The 12971-nt window shown below is 47.1% G+C and overlaps 1 protein-coding gene across 1 annotated transcript in view; it reads right to left on the bottom strand.

The window, feature by feature from the left end:
- Positions 1 to 12971, bottom strand: part of Pld1 (phospholipase D1) — a 198071-nt gene that overhangs the window by 140913 nt on the left and 44187 nt on the right. The gene's annotated exons all lie outside the window — the stretch shown is intronic.

The following is a 12971-nucleotide window of genomic DNA, read 5'->3' as shown; positions in this document are numbered from 1 at the left end:
TTGGAGGCACCTTTACCTCAGTGTAAGCAATATTTTCTGAATAAAAATATTAGTCAATTAAAAAGCAAGACTTTTGAATCTACTGAGTCGACCCTTTCCTCAGCCTCTCATCCATCCTTACACTCCTGGGCTCCTTCACAACCGACGTGCAGACTCTGTGTGCTCGCCTGGCTCCTGGTATTGACTCTGTCATTTAGTGGCTGTATCCCAGGCCCTGTGCTCCATATAAATCAAACGACAGCCTGGAACTTTCCCGCCTCTGCCTCCTGGTTGCTTTGACTACAGGTGTGAGGCACACCAGGCTTATGTAATGCTGGAGACAGTTCTCTGAAGCCTCCCATGCTAGGCTAGAATCAACCAACCAGGCTGACTCACTGGAACTGTAACCTTTTACTGCACTTATAGTTTACTGTGTTACTTTTTATATTACTGAACTTACAGTATACTGTGTTACTTTTTATATTATTGAACTTACAATATACTGTATTACTTTTTATATTACTGCACTTATAGTATACTGTGTTACTTTTTATATTACTGAATTTACAATATACTGTGTTATTTTTTATATTACTTCATTTACAATATACTGTATTACTTTTCATATTACTTCAGTTATAGTATACTGTGTTACTTTTGTATTACTTCATTTATACTACAGTATATTATCTTGTATGTCATATATTATGTTTTATTGCTTAATCTGTCTGACCTTTGGTTTTTTTTTTCCAATCCTAGGATAATCCTACCTCATAAAATGGTAGGATAGTGAATATAAACTACCCTGTTCCTGACAGAAAGTATGTCAGTAGAGGTCAATGCTATTAACAGTTAACAATGACTGTCACCAAAGGGACAGCATGTCAATCATCACACACTAACAGTCCAGTCAAAGGAAGTGAGAAATTAAAGTCAGCTAACAGACCCACTCACTCACTACCAAACAGACTGAAAAACAGCCCGGCACAGCTGTCCTTCACTCCATTTCCAACAAGGAAATACAAGACTAAACTGAAGTTGCCTACTCATGGTTCCTTCGCTCTTCCTGTGCTGTGAGCTCCCTAGGAGCCTATAATGACAATGAGATGAGATTATGTCCAGAATCCCTGGTCAGATCCTGACGGCGGACACGTCCATAGGCCTGGAGCCCATTTTCTCCTTTGATCCCTGTACTACTCTCTCTTTAGTCTTTGCAGGCAGCCTTTAGAAACAAGCAGCTCCAGGAAGCTCTGAAAGGAATCCAGCCTGGGCTTGGGGAGATGGCTCTGCTGCAGTGTTTGCCTTGCAAGTTTACGGATGTGAGTTGGATCCCCTAGAGCCTACATTGAAAAGGTGTGGTAGCCCAAGCTTGCAATCCCAGTGATTGGGGCAGGGGGAGGGGTCTGGATAAGCAGAGCACCTCAGACTGTCAGGCCAGGCAGCCTAATCAGCAGGTTCTAGACTCCTCCAGGTAGAGACCTCTTCACCAAAAAACATGGTGATGCCTCCTGAAGAACTACACAAGGTTGAACACTGGCCACCCCCCACCATGACCAACAACAACAACAAAAACCAGTCAATTCTACCTCATGTCTTTAGTACTATTGAGAAGAATAGAATTTAGCTAATTCCTCACTCGGTGGACGTGTGTGTGTGTGTGTGTGTGTGTGTGTGTGTGTGTGTGTGTGTGTGTGTACATACATTTATATGAAGGACCAAAAGTTAGTGCAATACAACTCAATAAGCCCCTGTGGTTCATGCACCTGATGGCCAACACTTTTAAGATCTGAGGGAGGGGCTAGAGAGATGGCTCAGGTCGAGAGCACTGGCTATCCTTCCAAAGGACCAGGGTTCGATTCCCAGCACCCATATGGCAGCTCAAAAATGTCTGTGGCTCCAATTCCAGGAGATCTGACACCCTCACACAGACAAAACACCAACATAAAATAAATTTTTAAAAAAATTTTTTAAAGATATGAGGGAGCCTTCAGAGTGGCTAAGTAAGGTACAGTAAATGACACTCGTGTCATTGAAGCAGCACATGTAGTGACCTGGGCATCCATTTAGCCCAACTTATTTCAATACCTGAGAAGACTCACACTGAAGAAACAGAAGAAACCAGAAGTTGGCCTCTTCACACATTACATGCCCAAACATGTTTCAGCAGTGGATTCTTTCCAAAGCATGAAGCTGGAGTCACCTCTGCAAATGTGTCAGCAAGCCAACCAGACAGGCAGGAAAAACCAATTTCCTCTGCTCGACTTCCAGACCCCACCCGCCCGCTGTGGACGGGCTGCTTGCTAGAAAGAAGCAGCTCTGTCCTCGTTCTAGAAGCTTCACTGTCTTCACCACATTAAGGATCAGAGCTATGCTAACAACTGTCGTCCCAGACACCCTCCCCCAGCACAGGGAGACTCACGTTTCACCCTTGAATCAGAAAATAAATGCTATAAAAGGTGGTGATTTGACCCATAATCCCAGGACTGGGGAGGCTATGACAGAAAGATCACTGGGAGTCAAAGGCGAGCCTGGGATATATTGTGAGTTCCAGGCCAGTCTAGGCTATGGAGTGAGACCCTATCTCTAAAACTAAGAGAGATAAAGGAGGGAGGGAGAGACAGACAGAACACCAAAGCAGGGGGAGGAAGGGAGGCAGGGAGGGAAGGCGGAAGGCAGGCAGGCAGGCAGGCTGCCAAACTAATAAAATTGGCTCACTATACGTCAGCCAGCTGGCTGCACCATCTTGCCTTCTAGTCAGGCTGTTTTAAAGACCGTCAGGTCAAGCATATGGCAGTCATTCTCAGCCTCAGTGTACTGAGGACATACTAAGTTCTGAGCACCACACTATGGGCAGCGGCAGGGTGTGTGTGTGTGTGTGTGTGTGTGCGCGTGTGCGTGTGTGTGTGTGTGTGCGTATGTGCGTATGTGCATGTGTGTATGTGTGTATGTGTGTGTGCGCGTGTGTGCGTGTGTGTGTGTATGTGCGTATGTGCATGTGTGTATGTGTGTGTGTGTGTGTGTGTGTGTGTGTGCTGTGCCTTTTACTATACAGTGGAAAGGGGAGCTTTGGCCTTCTCACTCTCCCTCGCCTTACTCGGGCAACGAACCCTTGCCAAACCTCTGGAGACGCCATTTCTGCCGCCTTCTATTTTCAGAACTGTTTCCAACTCTCCTTTCCCTGCTCCGTCATCAAGTTGCTGGCCAACTTCACTCCTTAAAGCTTAAGCCCCCGTCACATGGACGGTCCCCTGCGACCAACACTTCTCACTCACTGTGCCTCCAGCTCCCACTTCTCAATACATCTATTTCCTTCCCTGGCTGGATGCAGCCAAACATGCTTTACTCTGTAGTCCTGAGCCTTCGGTGAGACTGCATCCCCCACCCCTGGGGGGGGGGATGCGTGTATGTTTGTGTATGTGTTCATGTGTTCGTGTACACATGTGTGTGCACATGGAAGCCAGAAGACAACCTTTGCTGTCATTCCTCAGAAACTATGCTTTTTAATTAGTTAGTTGTTAGTAAGTTAGTTAGTCAGTTAGTTTGAAACAGGGTCTCTCACTGGCCTAGGGGCTACCTAGACTAACCTGTCCAGCAATTCCCAGGAATCTGCCTGCTTCCACCTCCTCAGCAAGCAGATTACAAGATGGTACCATCCAGGTCCCCCCCCCCTTTTTTTTTTTTAAACCTAAGTTTGGGTATAGCTCTCAGGTCATTAAACACAATACCAAGTGAGCTTTCTCCATGTCCCTCACTCTTCTTTGTCTGACAGACTCAGCCACCTAGGTGGACCAATCTCATATTTCCTTCTCCAGGAAGCCTTGGTGGCCTGGCTGGCAGGTTGTATGCCTAGTGAGTCTGTGGCAGCCCAGTGAGTCTGAATACATGCCTTTCTGCCTGGCTGTAGCTCCTCTAGAGGACAGAGTTCCTTTAAGTGGAAGGCCACATCTAGGTCCCAAGTCCCTAGTTACTAGTGGGTTCCTGTCATCATTTGTGGTTAAAACTGGAAAGGAATGGGTGCAGAGACGCCTGAGGGGTCACAGAGTGAGCAGGGCGTGCAGTTTCCATGCCTGTCTGGATCTTAGTCTTCCCACTACCGTGCTGAGGAGATTAACAAGTCTTCTCAGCTCTCTCCATCTGAAGCAGCATTGGCTCGAAGTGCCTTAGGTGACGCTATAGCAGCAGGCAGCCTGAGACTCAAATCCTGACCTCTGAAGTTCACAGCACTGGTTTCTCCACTGCACAGCCTGGTGGTCTGGTTCCTTTTACATTCTCTGAAACAAAACCAGGTGAGTGGAAACCAGTCTCCTGACCTGGACCTAACCAAATAACTTGTGAGAGAAACCATGAGCACATTCTGATAGACAGACTGACAGAGAGACATCACATACACACACACACACACACACACACACACAAATCCTAACTGCTAGCACACTATGCAGGCCTCTTTTGTCTAAGAGCACCCTTTATACCCAGCAAGACTGAGTATCCAACAAGCTGTGGACTCTCCCTCAGCCCTTTCTCAGTCTTGCACTTTTTATAATTAATTAATTTATTTGTTTTATATCCCAACCACAGTTTCTCCTTCCTCCTCTCCTCCCCTCATGCATTCCTTCTCCCTTTCTCTCCGGGGAAAGGGGAGGAGCCTCACACTGGTGTTCATGGAGTCAAGCCCATCATCCTTTCTTGTCCCAAACATCCACTTGCATGTCCTATTGTCTTGCCCAATCCCAACCCAATGCAGCCAGCTGCCCCCTGGTCACTGCCCACATCTCAGCATGACTGCAGACAAACACCTTAGCTCTCTAGCCTATCTTCCATAAACCTTCCACATGTTCCTCTCAACCCTCCCTCAAGGCCAACTTCCTCCGAAGGCCTCTGCCTGGGGCTTCCGCTCCATCTCTCTCTCCACTTCTGCCCCCCCCCCCACCCCCCAACCCCCGCCCACCAAACATCTTGCATCAAAGGTCACAGCCACCTAGACTTGCCAAATCTGCAGGCTGCTGCCCCGTGCTTGTCTCATAGAGCCGACCTATTGTTCTAGCCTTAAACACCTTCCTCGGCTTGGCTCCCACAATGTTCTGGCTTTCTTCCTCCCTCTCCAGCAACTGCAGTGGAGTGCTCCTGATGCTGGCCTCGGTGTACGACGTTTGCATGCTAAGGCTCGTCAGGACACGGCAGTCATTCTCACTCTAAACAGTTCTCCACGCAATGTCCCCTTTGATGGTTAAAATGCATGCCAGTGTTTGTTTTCATGGGTCCCTCCACGGTGCCAAATGAGATCACCACTGAGTATATGTCTTCCCACTTGCTGTGGACAGCAGATTCACATGGACAAAAATCATCTCTGTATTGACAGTGACTGGTGGCCGCTGGGCTCTCAGTAACTGTCCAATCATGTTTTTTTCTAAGATTCAGCCCCAACATCCACCTGCTTGTAAACACGCCTAGTGGCCAACCCCATAAACAATCTCTACTCAGTATACACAAGGGAGATTCATTATTTTATATGCTACTTTAGTGTGGGACAAGATTTAATGTAGCCAGAGGTCATCTTGACTTTCTGACCTGCCTACCTCTAACTGACACGTGCTCGGACAACAGGCTTGAGCCTTACACCCAGCTTATGTGGTGTTGGGGCTTGAAGCCAAGGCCTCATTCACACAAGGCAAGCTCTCTATGGAGGCACAGCCCTGGCCTCAAGATAGGTTTTTTTCGTCTTCTAACCACAAAACATTTCCTCCTCTGTCACTAGCTTCCTGAATAAATTAGAAGCATCATCTACCGAGCTGCTTAGAACTGGGATCTAGGAACTTGCTCTTAGCAATTCTCTTTCCCTAATTCTCTGTGCTGATCAACTGCTAAGTCCTGCCAAGTTCTAACTGTCTCTTCTACGTGGCCACAGTATTTCACTCCCCTCATCACGGCAGGTTTAAGAGAAGATGCTGCCTGGCTGGGCACTGGGTGAGGGCAGGTGACATTAGGGCCTTATACTCAATGGCCTTCTCTCCTGGGTGGTCTCAGCCCTCGGGACCTGCAGCTAAATGGTTTTCAGTAAGAAAGTTTTGGCTGCTCAAAATGGGATTTTTACAGGATAAGAAATAATCACTTTCACTTAGCTGTTTTTTTTATTACCCTTCTAAACCATAATGTTCTCTCACAAATATAAAAAACATTCTCTGCCTAAGCAGAAAAACAGCTCCTCCCTCCTTCCAAGGCCCTCCAGGGAAGAATGGCTTCCAGATGGATCTCAGCTGTGCAAAGCAACGCCTCAGAGGGTCAGCAAAGCTCAGCTCCAGGGCCGTGGAGGGTAGCCTCGGGTACCTCAGTTGGCAAAGTCCTTGCCTTGCAAACACGAGGACTAGAGTTTGCGGTCCCAAACTCATGTTACACATAGAAGAAGTCAGACACTGTGACATACCCTTGTAATTCCAGGAATGGGGAGGTGGATTCATGGTGCCAGCAATCCGAGTTCAATGAGAGACCCCAAAACAAGATGTATGACACCTAAGAAATGAGTGACAGCTGAGGTTGCCCTCTGGGTGCTGAATACATGTGGACACGTGATCACATACCTACACGCGCACCATGCATGCACATACACATACATATGGATACGCACACATACACGCACGCACGCACGCATGCGTGTACATGCAAGTCCACAGATACATAAAAGGGTTAAACTCTGCTGTGTCTGAGAAACAATGCAAAGCAAGGGAAGCCAAGAGGATGGGGTGTGGAGCGTGAGTCCAGAGGGAACGAAGGATGGGAGACTTGATAAGGGACCTGCCCGGCTTAATGACCTGGAGACACTACTGACAGACTACTGGTTCATCCATTAAACTGGCACTGACATAAAGTTAATAAAAAGTCACAAAGTAACTAGAAAATGTCATAGTTAACAGAGTTTAAAAGTCCCTTGTTATCTGTCCAACTATGTAAGCGGGAAAAGATATTGACCAACTGTATGCTCTGGGCGCAGTGGTACCCAATGACCAACTGTATGCTCTGGGCAAGGTGGTACCCAATGACCAACTGTATGCTCTGGGCATGGTGGTACCCAATGAGAGAGAGAGGCAGAGGCAAGAAGATCCAGGTCAAGGGTAGCCTTGGCTACATGAGACCCTGTCTCTAAAAACAACACAGCAAAGCATGTAGTATGGAGAGGCTTGTGCACACACAGAAAGCAAAGAAAAGAAAATTTGTTCTTTCAGAGACCATGCTAACAATCACCAAATTATAGGCCTCAAGTGGGTTAATTTTACCAGTAATGAGTTATACAGCAATAAAAATGTTTAAAAGATGAAGCATTGTAAAAAAGTTAATCAGTGTACAACAGTATTTGAAGGAAAGGCAGGTGATTTTTCTTTGAGCCTGTGATGGTTTGAATAGGAATGGCCCCCATACACTCGTGTTTGAGTGCTTGGCCCCAGGAAGTGACACTATTAGGAGGTGTGGCCTTGTTGGAGGAAGTGTGTCACTGTGCGGACAGACTTTGAGCTCTCCTATGCTCAAGCTACAGCCAGTGTGGCACACGGTCTCCTTCTGCTGCCTGTGGGTCAAGATGTAGAACTCTCAGCTCCTCCAGCACCACGTCTGCCTGTACACTGCCATGTTTCTTGCCATCACGATACTCGACTAAACCTCTAAGACTGTAAGCCAGCCCCAGGTAAAGGTTTTCCTTTATAAGAGTTGCCTTGGTCATGGTGTCTCTTCACAGCAATGGAAACCTGACTAAGACAGAGCCCAACGAAGGAGAGTCAGCAGCAGGAGTCATTTCTACATTCCTCATTAAAAAAAAAAAAAAAAAAAAAAAATCAGCACTCAAACCATGAAGAGGGGAGGGGAGGAGACACTGTGAGCTGCTGCAGAGAGCACCGTGGGTGCCTGCATGCACACCTCCTTGGTTCCAGTCACAGTCATAGGTGAGGGGAATAAGGGGAAAATGGGAGGGAGGGAGGAATGTGAGGATACAGGGATGGGATAACCATTGAGATGTAATAAGAATAAATTAATAAAATAAAATTAAAAAAAAAAAAGAAAGAAACTAGTTTCAGCAAAGGCGGGGTCTTTGTAAATCGTCTTAAGGTGGATGCCAATCATGGAAGCAAGTATACGCACAGAGTGTGACCCTGCAGAAAAAGCCTGCTCATGGCGTCCTTTGCCAACTCACTCAAGCAAGCAGATTGGAATGAAACAAAAACCCTGCCTTTCTGCTTCCACACTTGAAGCTAACTCACTCAAACTCATGGAGCCAAATGGAAGAGACATTTTGTTTTTAAAGTTTTCTGTAGACTCAGCTTTCTTAACCAAACTATTTTATTAACAACTTATTGACCGAGCCTACGTCAATTATAACCTGATCAACCAAAAGAGTAGGAAATGAAGATTAATTGACACAACAACAAAACCTTAAGGATATCAGTCCCGAAGAACGATTCTCTGGTCAGGAGCCACAGGATTTCTTCCACAGGGAGGGGGGTAACCAGACCCCAGAGCTCAGCAGGAGCCGGAGCTCTGAAGCCTTCCCTCAAGCAGATTTCTCTAGGAGTGTCTTGAAGGGCAGCGATGAACAGCCAATTCTATCCCAAATCTCCAATCCGCACCGCCGCCAGTTCCGGGCTCGTTTATATATCTCTTCCCAGAGTCTGGTCACAGAATCTTTTCAGCTGGCAGCAATTAAGCTCCTGCAAGAGGTGGTTGCTCTTCTAGTGAATTAACATCACCTGTTCTCTTACTAGACCGTTCGACCCCACACTTGGATCCTAAAGGACAGGTTTCTCTCCTTCAGTTTTCATCAAAAAGGATGAAAGTGGCAGGAAGTAGTACAGTCAAGAAAGGGATCAACAGGAGTAAGGGGGGTGAGAGAAAGTACTGGGGGTGAATATGTTCAAAATACAACATACACATGTATGAAAATATAATAGTAAAACCTGTATGTGTGAACTTGACATGTATGCTAGTAAAAACTTTCTGAAGTTAGGAGATGCCACATCTACTGTCCTCTAACACATGGATTTTAATAACATGCCTTCTCAGTGTAACAGTGCGCCAATAATCACAGTCAGAAAGAGTGCTGGCCTTAGAGTCCGTGTTAGATTACATTTACAAGGACAAAATAGGAGGACCACAAGTTCAAGGTGAACCTAGGCTGCACAGCTTGTCTCAAAATAAATAAATAAGCAAATAAATAAGAACAAAGCACATGAGATGATTCAGTGGGTAAAATGTGCATCACCAAATCCAAGAGCTGGAGTTTGAAATTCAAGACCAACATGATGGAAAGAGAGGACCAGCTTTCACGATTTAGCCTCTGGTCTCCACACATGTGGAATGACATGCATGCACCCACACCTCCCCCTACACACACACACACACACACACACACACACGCACGCATGCACGCGCATGCGCGCACATACACAAACACACACTAAATATTATTTAAGAAAAAAAAAGCAACCAAATAACTCATAGCCAGGTATGATAGCACAAAACTATAATTCTAACACTTTGAAGTAGAAGCAGGAAAGTTCGAAGTTCAAGACCAGCCTGGGCTACCTGAGACCTGGGCTTTATAAATGAAGCACCATGCCACAAGAAAATCTTTCTACACACTAACACTTTTGTCACTTGAGACTCATCAGTGAGTTCTTTCTTCAAAGCCTTTGAGAATGCTTGACGTTCAAGGGCCAGCAGGAAACTAAGCAAAGCTTAGGGCAGCGTAGCTCCGAGGAACATCACCCATTGCCAACTCCAGAGGCCACTACAACTCAGATACATATTAACTAGTGAAGGGGCCCTTGAGCTGGCAAACCCATACGTCAGAGCAATGGCAAGAGTAAATCATATCCACAGGTCTCCACACCAGCCCCGCATTTCCAGTCCAAATGAGGCCAGCAGTGGACCCTATTAAAGCTTAGCAGACATTCAAGATAGCTCAGTAGGTAAAGGCACTGACCACCAAAGCTAGTGACAGGACGGCATTCTCCTGGACACGCATGCACACACGCATGTGCACACACACACATTTGTAACTATTAAGAAAAAAAAAAAAGCACACGTGAACTGCTTTCAGCTGAGACAAACCAAGGGTGAGTTAGGATGAGGGCAGCATCCCTGAGGGGTTCCCAAGGCGGAACTTGGAACACAGCATTCAGAAGGGACGGCAAGGAGAGGAAAGCACCAAGAATGTGAGAAGAGCTGTCAGGTGGAAGCTGTATCTGAAAGCTGTAGCGTTATGGGGTGCAACTGGCAGAGTCTGAGGCTATTCCGCAGAAACAAAACAAGAGGCCTTGAGAACAGTCCAAGCTAGGGCTGTAAGATACTCCTTCTGTGGCTCCAAAGGATAAAACAGGGAACAAAGGGCGTGTCTTAGTCATTAAACTGTTGCTTTAAAGAGACACTATGACCAAGGCAACCCTTACAAAGAAAACATGTGTTTGGGGCTTTCTTACTGTTTCAGAGATTCAACCCATCATCGTCATGTCGGGGGCATGGGAGCAGGCATGGCGCTCGAGCAGCGGCTGAGAGCCATCTCCTGATCCATGGGGGCATGGAAGCAGGCATGGCCCTGGAGCAGTGACTGAGAGCCATCTCCTGATCCATGGGGGCATGGGAGCAGGCATGGCCCTGGAGCAGTGACTGAGAGCCATCTCCTGATCCATGGGGGCATGGGAGCAGGCATGGCCCTGGAGCAGTGACTGAGAGCCATCTCCTGATCCATGGGGGCATGAGAGCAGGCATGGCACTAGAGCAGCAGCTGAGAGCCATCTCCTGATCCACAGGGGCATGGGAGCAGGCATGGCACTGGAGCAGCAGCTGAGAGCCATCTCCTGATCCACAGGCGGAGAAAGAGACTCTGGGCCTGGCTTGGGCTTTTGGAACCTCAAAGGCTACCTCCCAGTGACACACTTCCTCCAACAAGACCACGCCTCCTCATCCTTCCCAAGTAGTGCCACTCCCCAGTGACTAAGCAATCAATATATGAGCCGACAGAGCCTATCCTTATTCAAGTTATTACAGCTTGGGTATTTCAGGGAGAGAGGGGGTCACCCAATGAGACATTCGAAAGGGACTAGGGATCAGGAAATGTAAATCTCCTGACATCTGAGCGCTTGTGCCCATGTCACCCATGTGAGCTCTTACAGAGGAGCCTCGTCTTGGACTCAGAAAGTGCATTGGCTTTAGCATCAGAACTCTGGAGACACTGTGCTTCCTCAGAACTGGGCCAGTCCTCTGGGGACCACACAGATCACAAGTTGCTTCCTAAGCCACCAGCACAGAAGGAAGGAAGAAAATATGGACTCACTGGGGTCTAGTGTGACAAGAGTCCTGGAAGTCAAAGACTCAAGCTGCGTCGAGGAGGCCGGCCAACTGAAACTCAGGGTAAGATGCTGGGCCATAAGGTTCTCAGGGTTACAGAGCAGGCATGCGTGAGAGTCAGCTGTTGATGACCTGCATGCGCCAGCTGCCACGGGGCTCATTCCATGAACAGTAATCCACTTTTTAAAGAGTCAATTTAAATTATTTTGTATGTGCACAGCATGTGTGTATAGTGGCTGAAGAGGCCAGAAGAGGCCATCAGATCCCCTAAAACTGGAGTGACATATAGTTCTTAGTCACTGCTTTGGTGCTGGGAATCAAACCAGACCGCCTGGAAGAGCAAGCAACCAGGGCTCTTAACTGCTGAGCCATCTCCCCAGCCCATTTAATTAATCTGGTTAAGATACAAACAAGGTGTGTGTGTGTGTGTGTGTGTGTGTGTGTGTGTGTGTGTGTGTGCGTGCTCTCGCACCTATAGAGCCCAGAGGACAATTTCACCTGTCCTTTCTTAGAATAGCTTGCTGTTTTTCAAATACAGTCTCATATCAACCTAGAACTTTCAGATATGTTGGCTAACCAGGCAGTCCCTGTGTTTGCCTCTTCATACCTCACCATACCTCTCTCTCTCTCTCTCTCTCTCTCTCTCTCTCTCTCTCTCTCTCTCTCTCTCTCTCTAAGACGTGAATTCAATTCATGCATCACAGCCATCGGTCGGTAAGACCCACTCTTGTTCAGATAGAGGCAGCTTCCATGTTGCCTCAGTACCAGACTTGTCCTCTAAGGAATGAGGCCACCATCCATGCACTGAGGAACAAGCCCTGTCCTTACTTCATGAGCTGCTGCTGAGGCTCAGGATTAGGCAGACTTGGAGCTTTGGACTATGGCTCACAGCATGGATTCAAACACTATGAGTTAACTCTATCCTGAACTTTGTTACCTGGCCACATTGTCAAATGTCTTTTTATCTAATTTTATCTAAATCTCTCTGAGCAAAGGTGGTAGGTTGGGCTGAGTCTTAAGCAACAGAGAAGCTCTTTGCTTCCGTCAGGATGTCAGTCCACACATCCACCAAGGGAAGGATGCTGCAACTCAATGAAAGGCCCTGGGAGTCTTAATCTCCACACATTCTATATCCAAAACTATGTCTCATAAACCATGCCTGGCTACTAACTCTTAGGGGCTCAAGTCAACAGTCTCTCTTCCACACTCTTGAATGATTGTCATGCATCTAGTGCTAAGATAGGGTATAAGGTGACAATGGCAGCCAAAAGTATCCCTCAGGAGCACACTGTCGGGGAGGTGATGGTGGATTCTCAGCATGGACATAAGTGTGGTAGGAAGTAAGAGCAGGAAGTGTTCAACCCAAGCACTTAGGAAGACCGCTCCAGGAAAGGGATATTGTAAAGGATGCTGGAAGCCACATAGAGTTGACTGAGCATACAGCAATAGAAAGCCCAATCCAGGAAACAGAAGAAGGAACACGTGGGTTGGAATTCATAACCCAGAGACAATAAGCAAGGCTGTGACTGTCTGAGCAAGGTGGGGGGGAGGTGAGGGCCAGGACTGTACCCAGGGGACCATCTGTCTAGGTGTTGGTGTTCCAACACAGCTAGTATGAGAATCAAGGGTCACAGCTATCCATCCACAAGAATATGCTCATTCGT

This window comes from Acomys russatus, chromosome 15 (genome assembly GCF_903995435.1).
Source record: "Acomys russatus chromosome 15, mAcoRus1.1, whole genome shotgun sequence".
In the NCBI taxonomy this organism is placed as follows: Eukaryota; Metazoa; Chordata; class Mammalia; order Rodentia; family Muridae; genus Acomys; species Acomys russatus.
The sequence above is the reverse complement of the archived record's forward strand: the minus strand, read 5'-3'. Positions and strand labels throughout refer to the sequence as shown.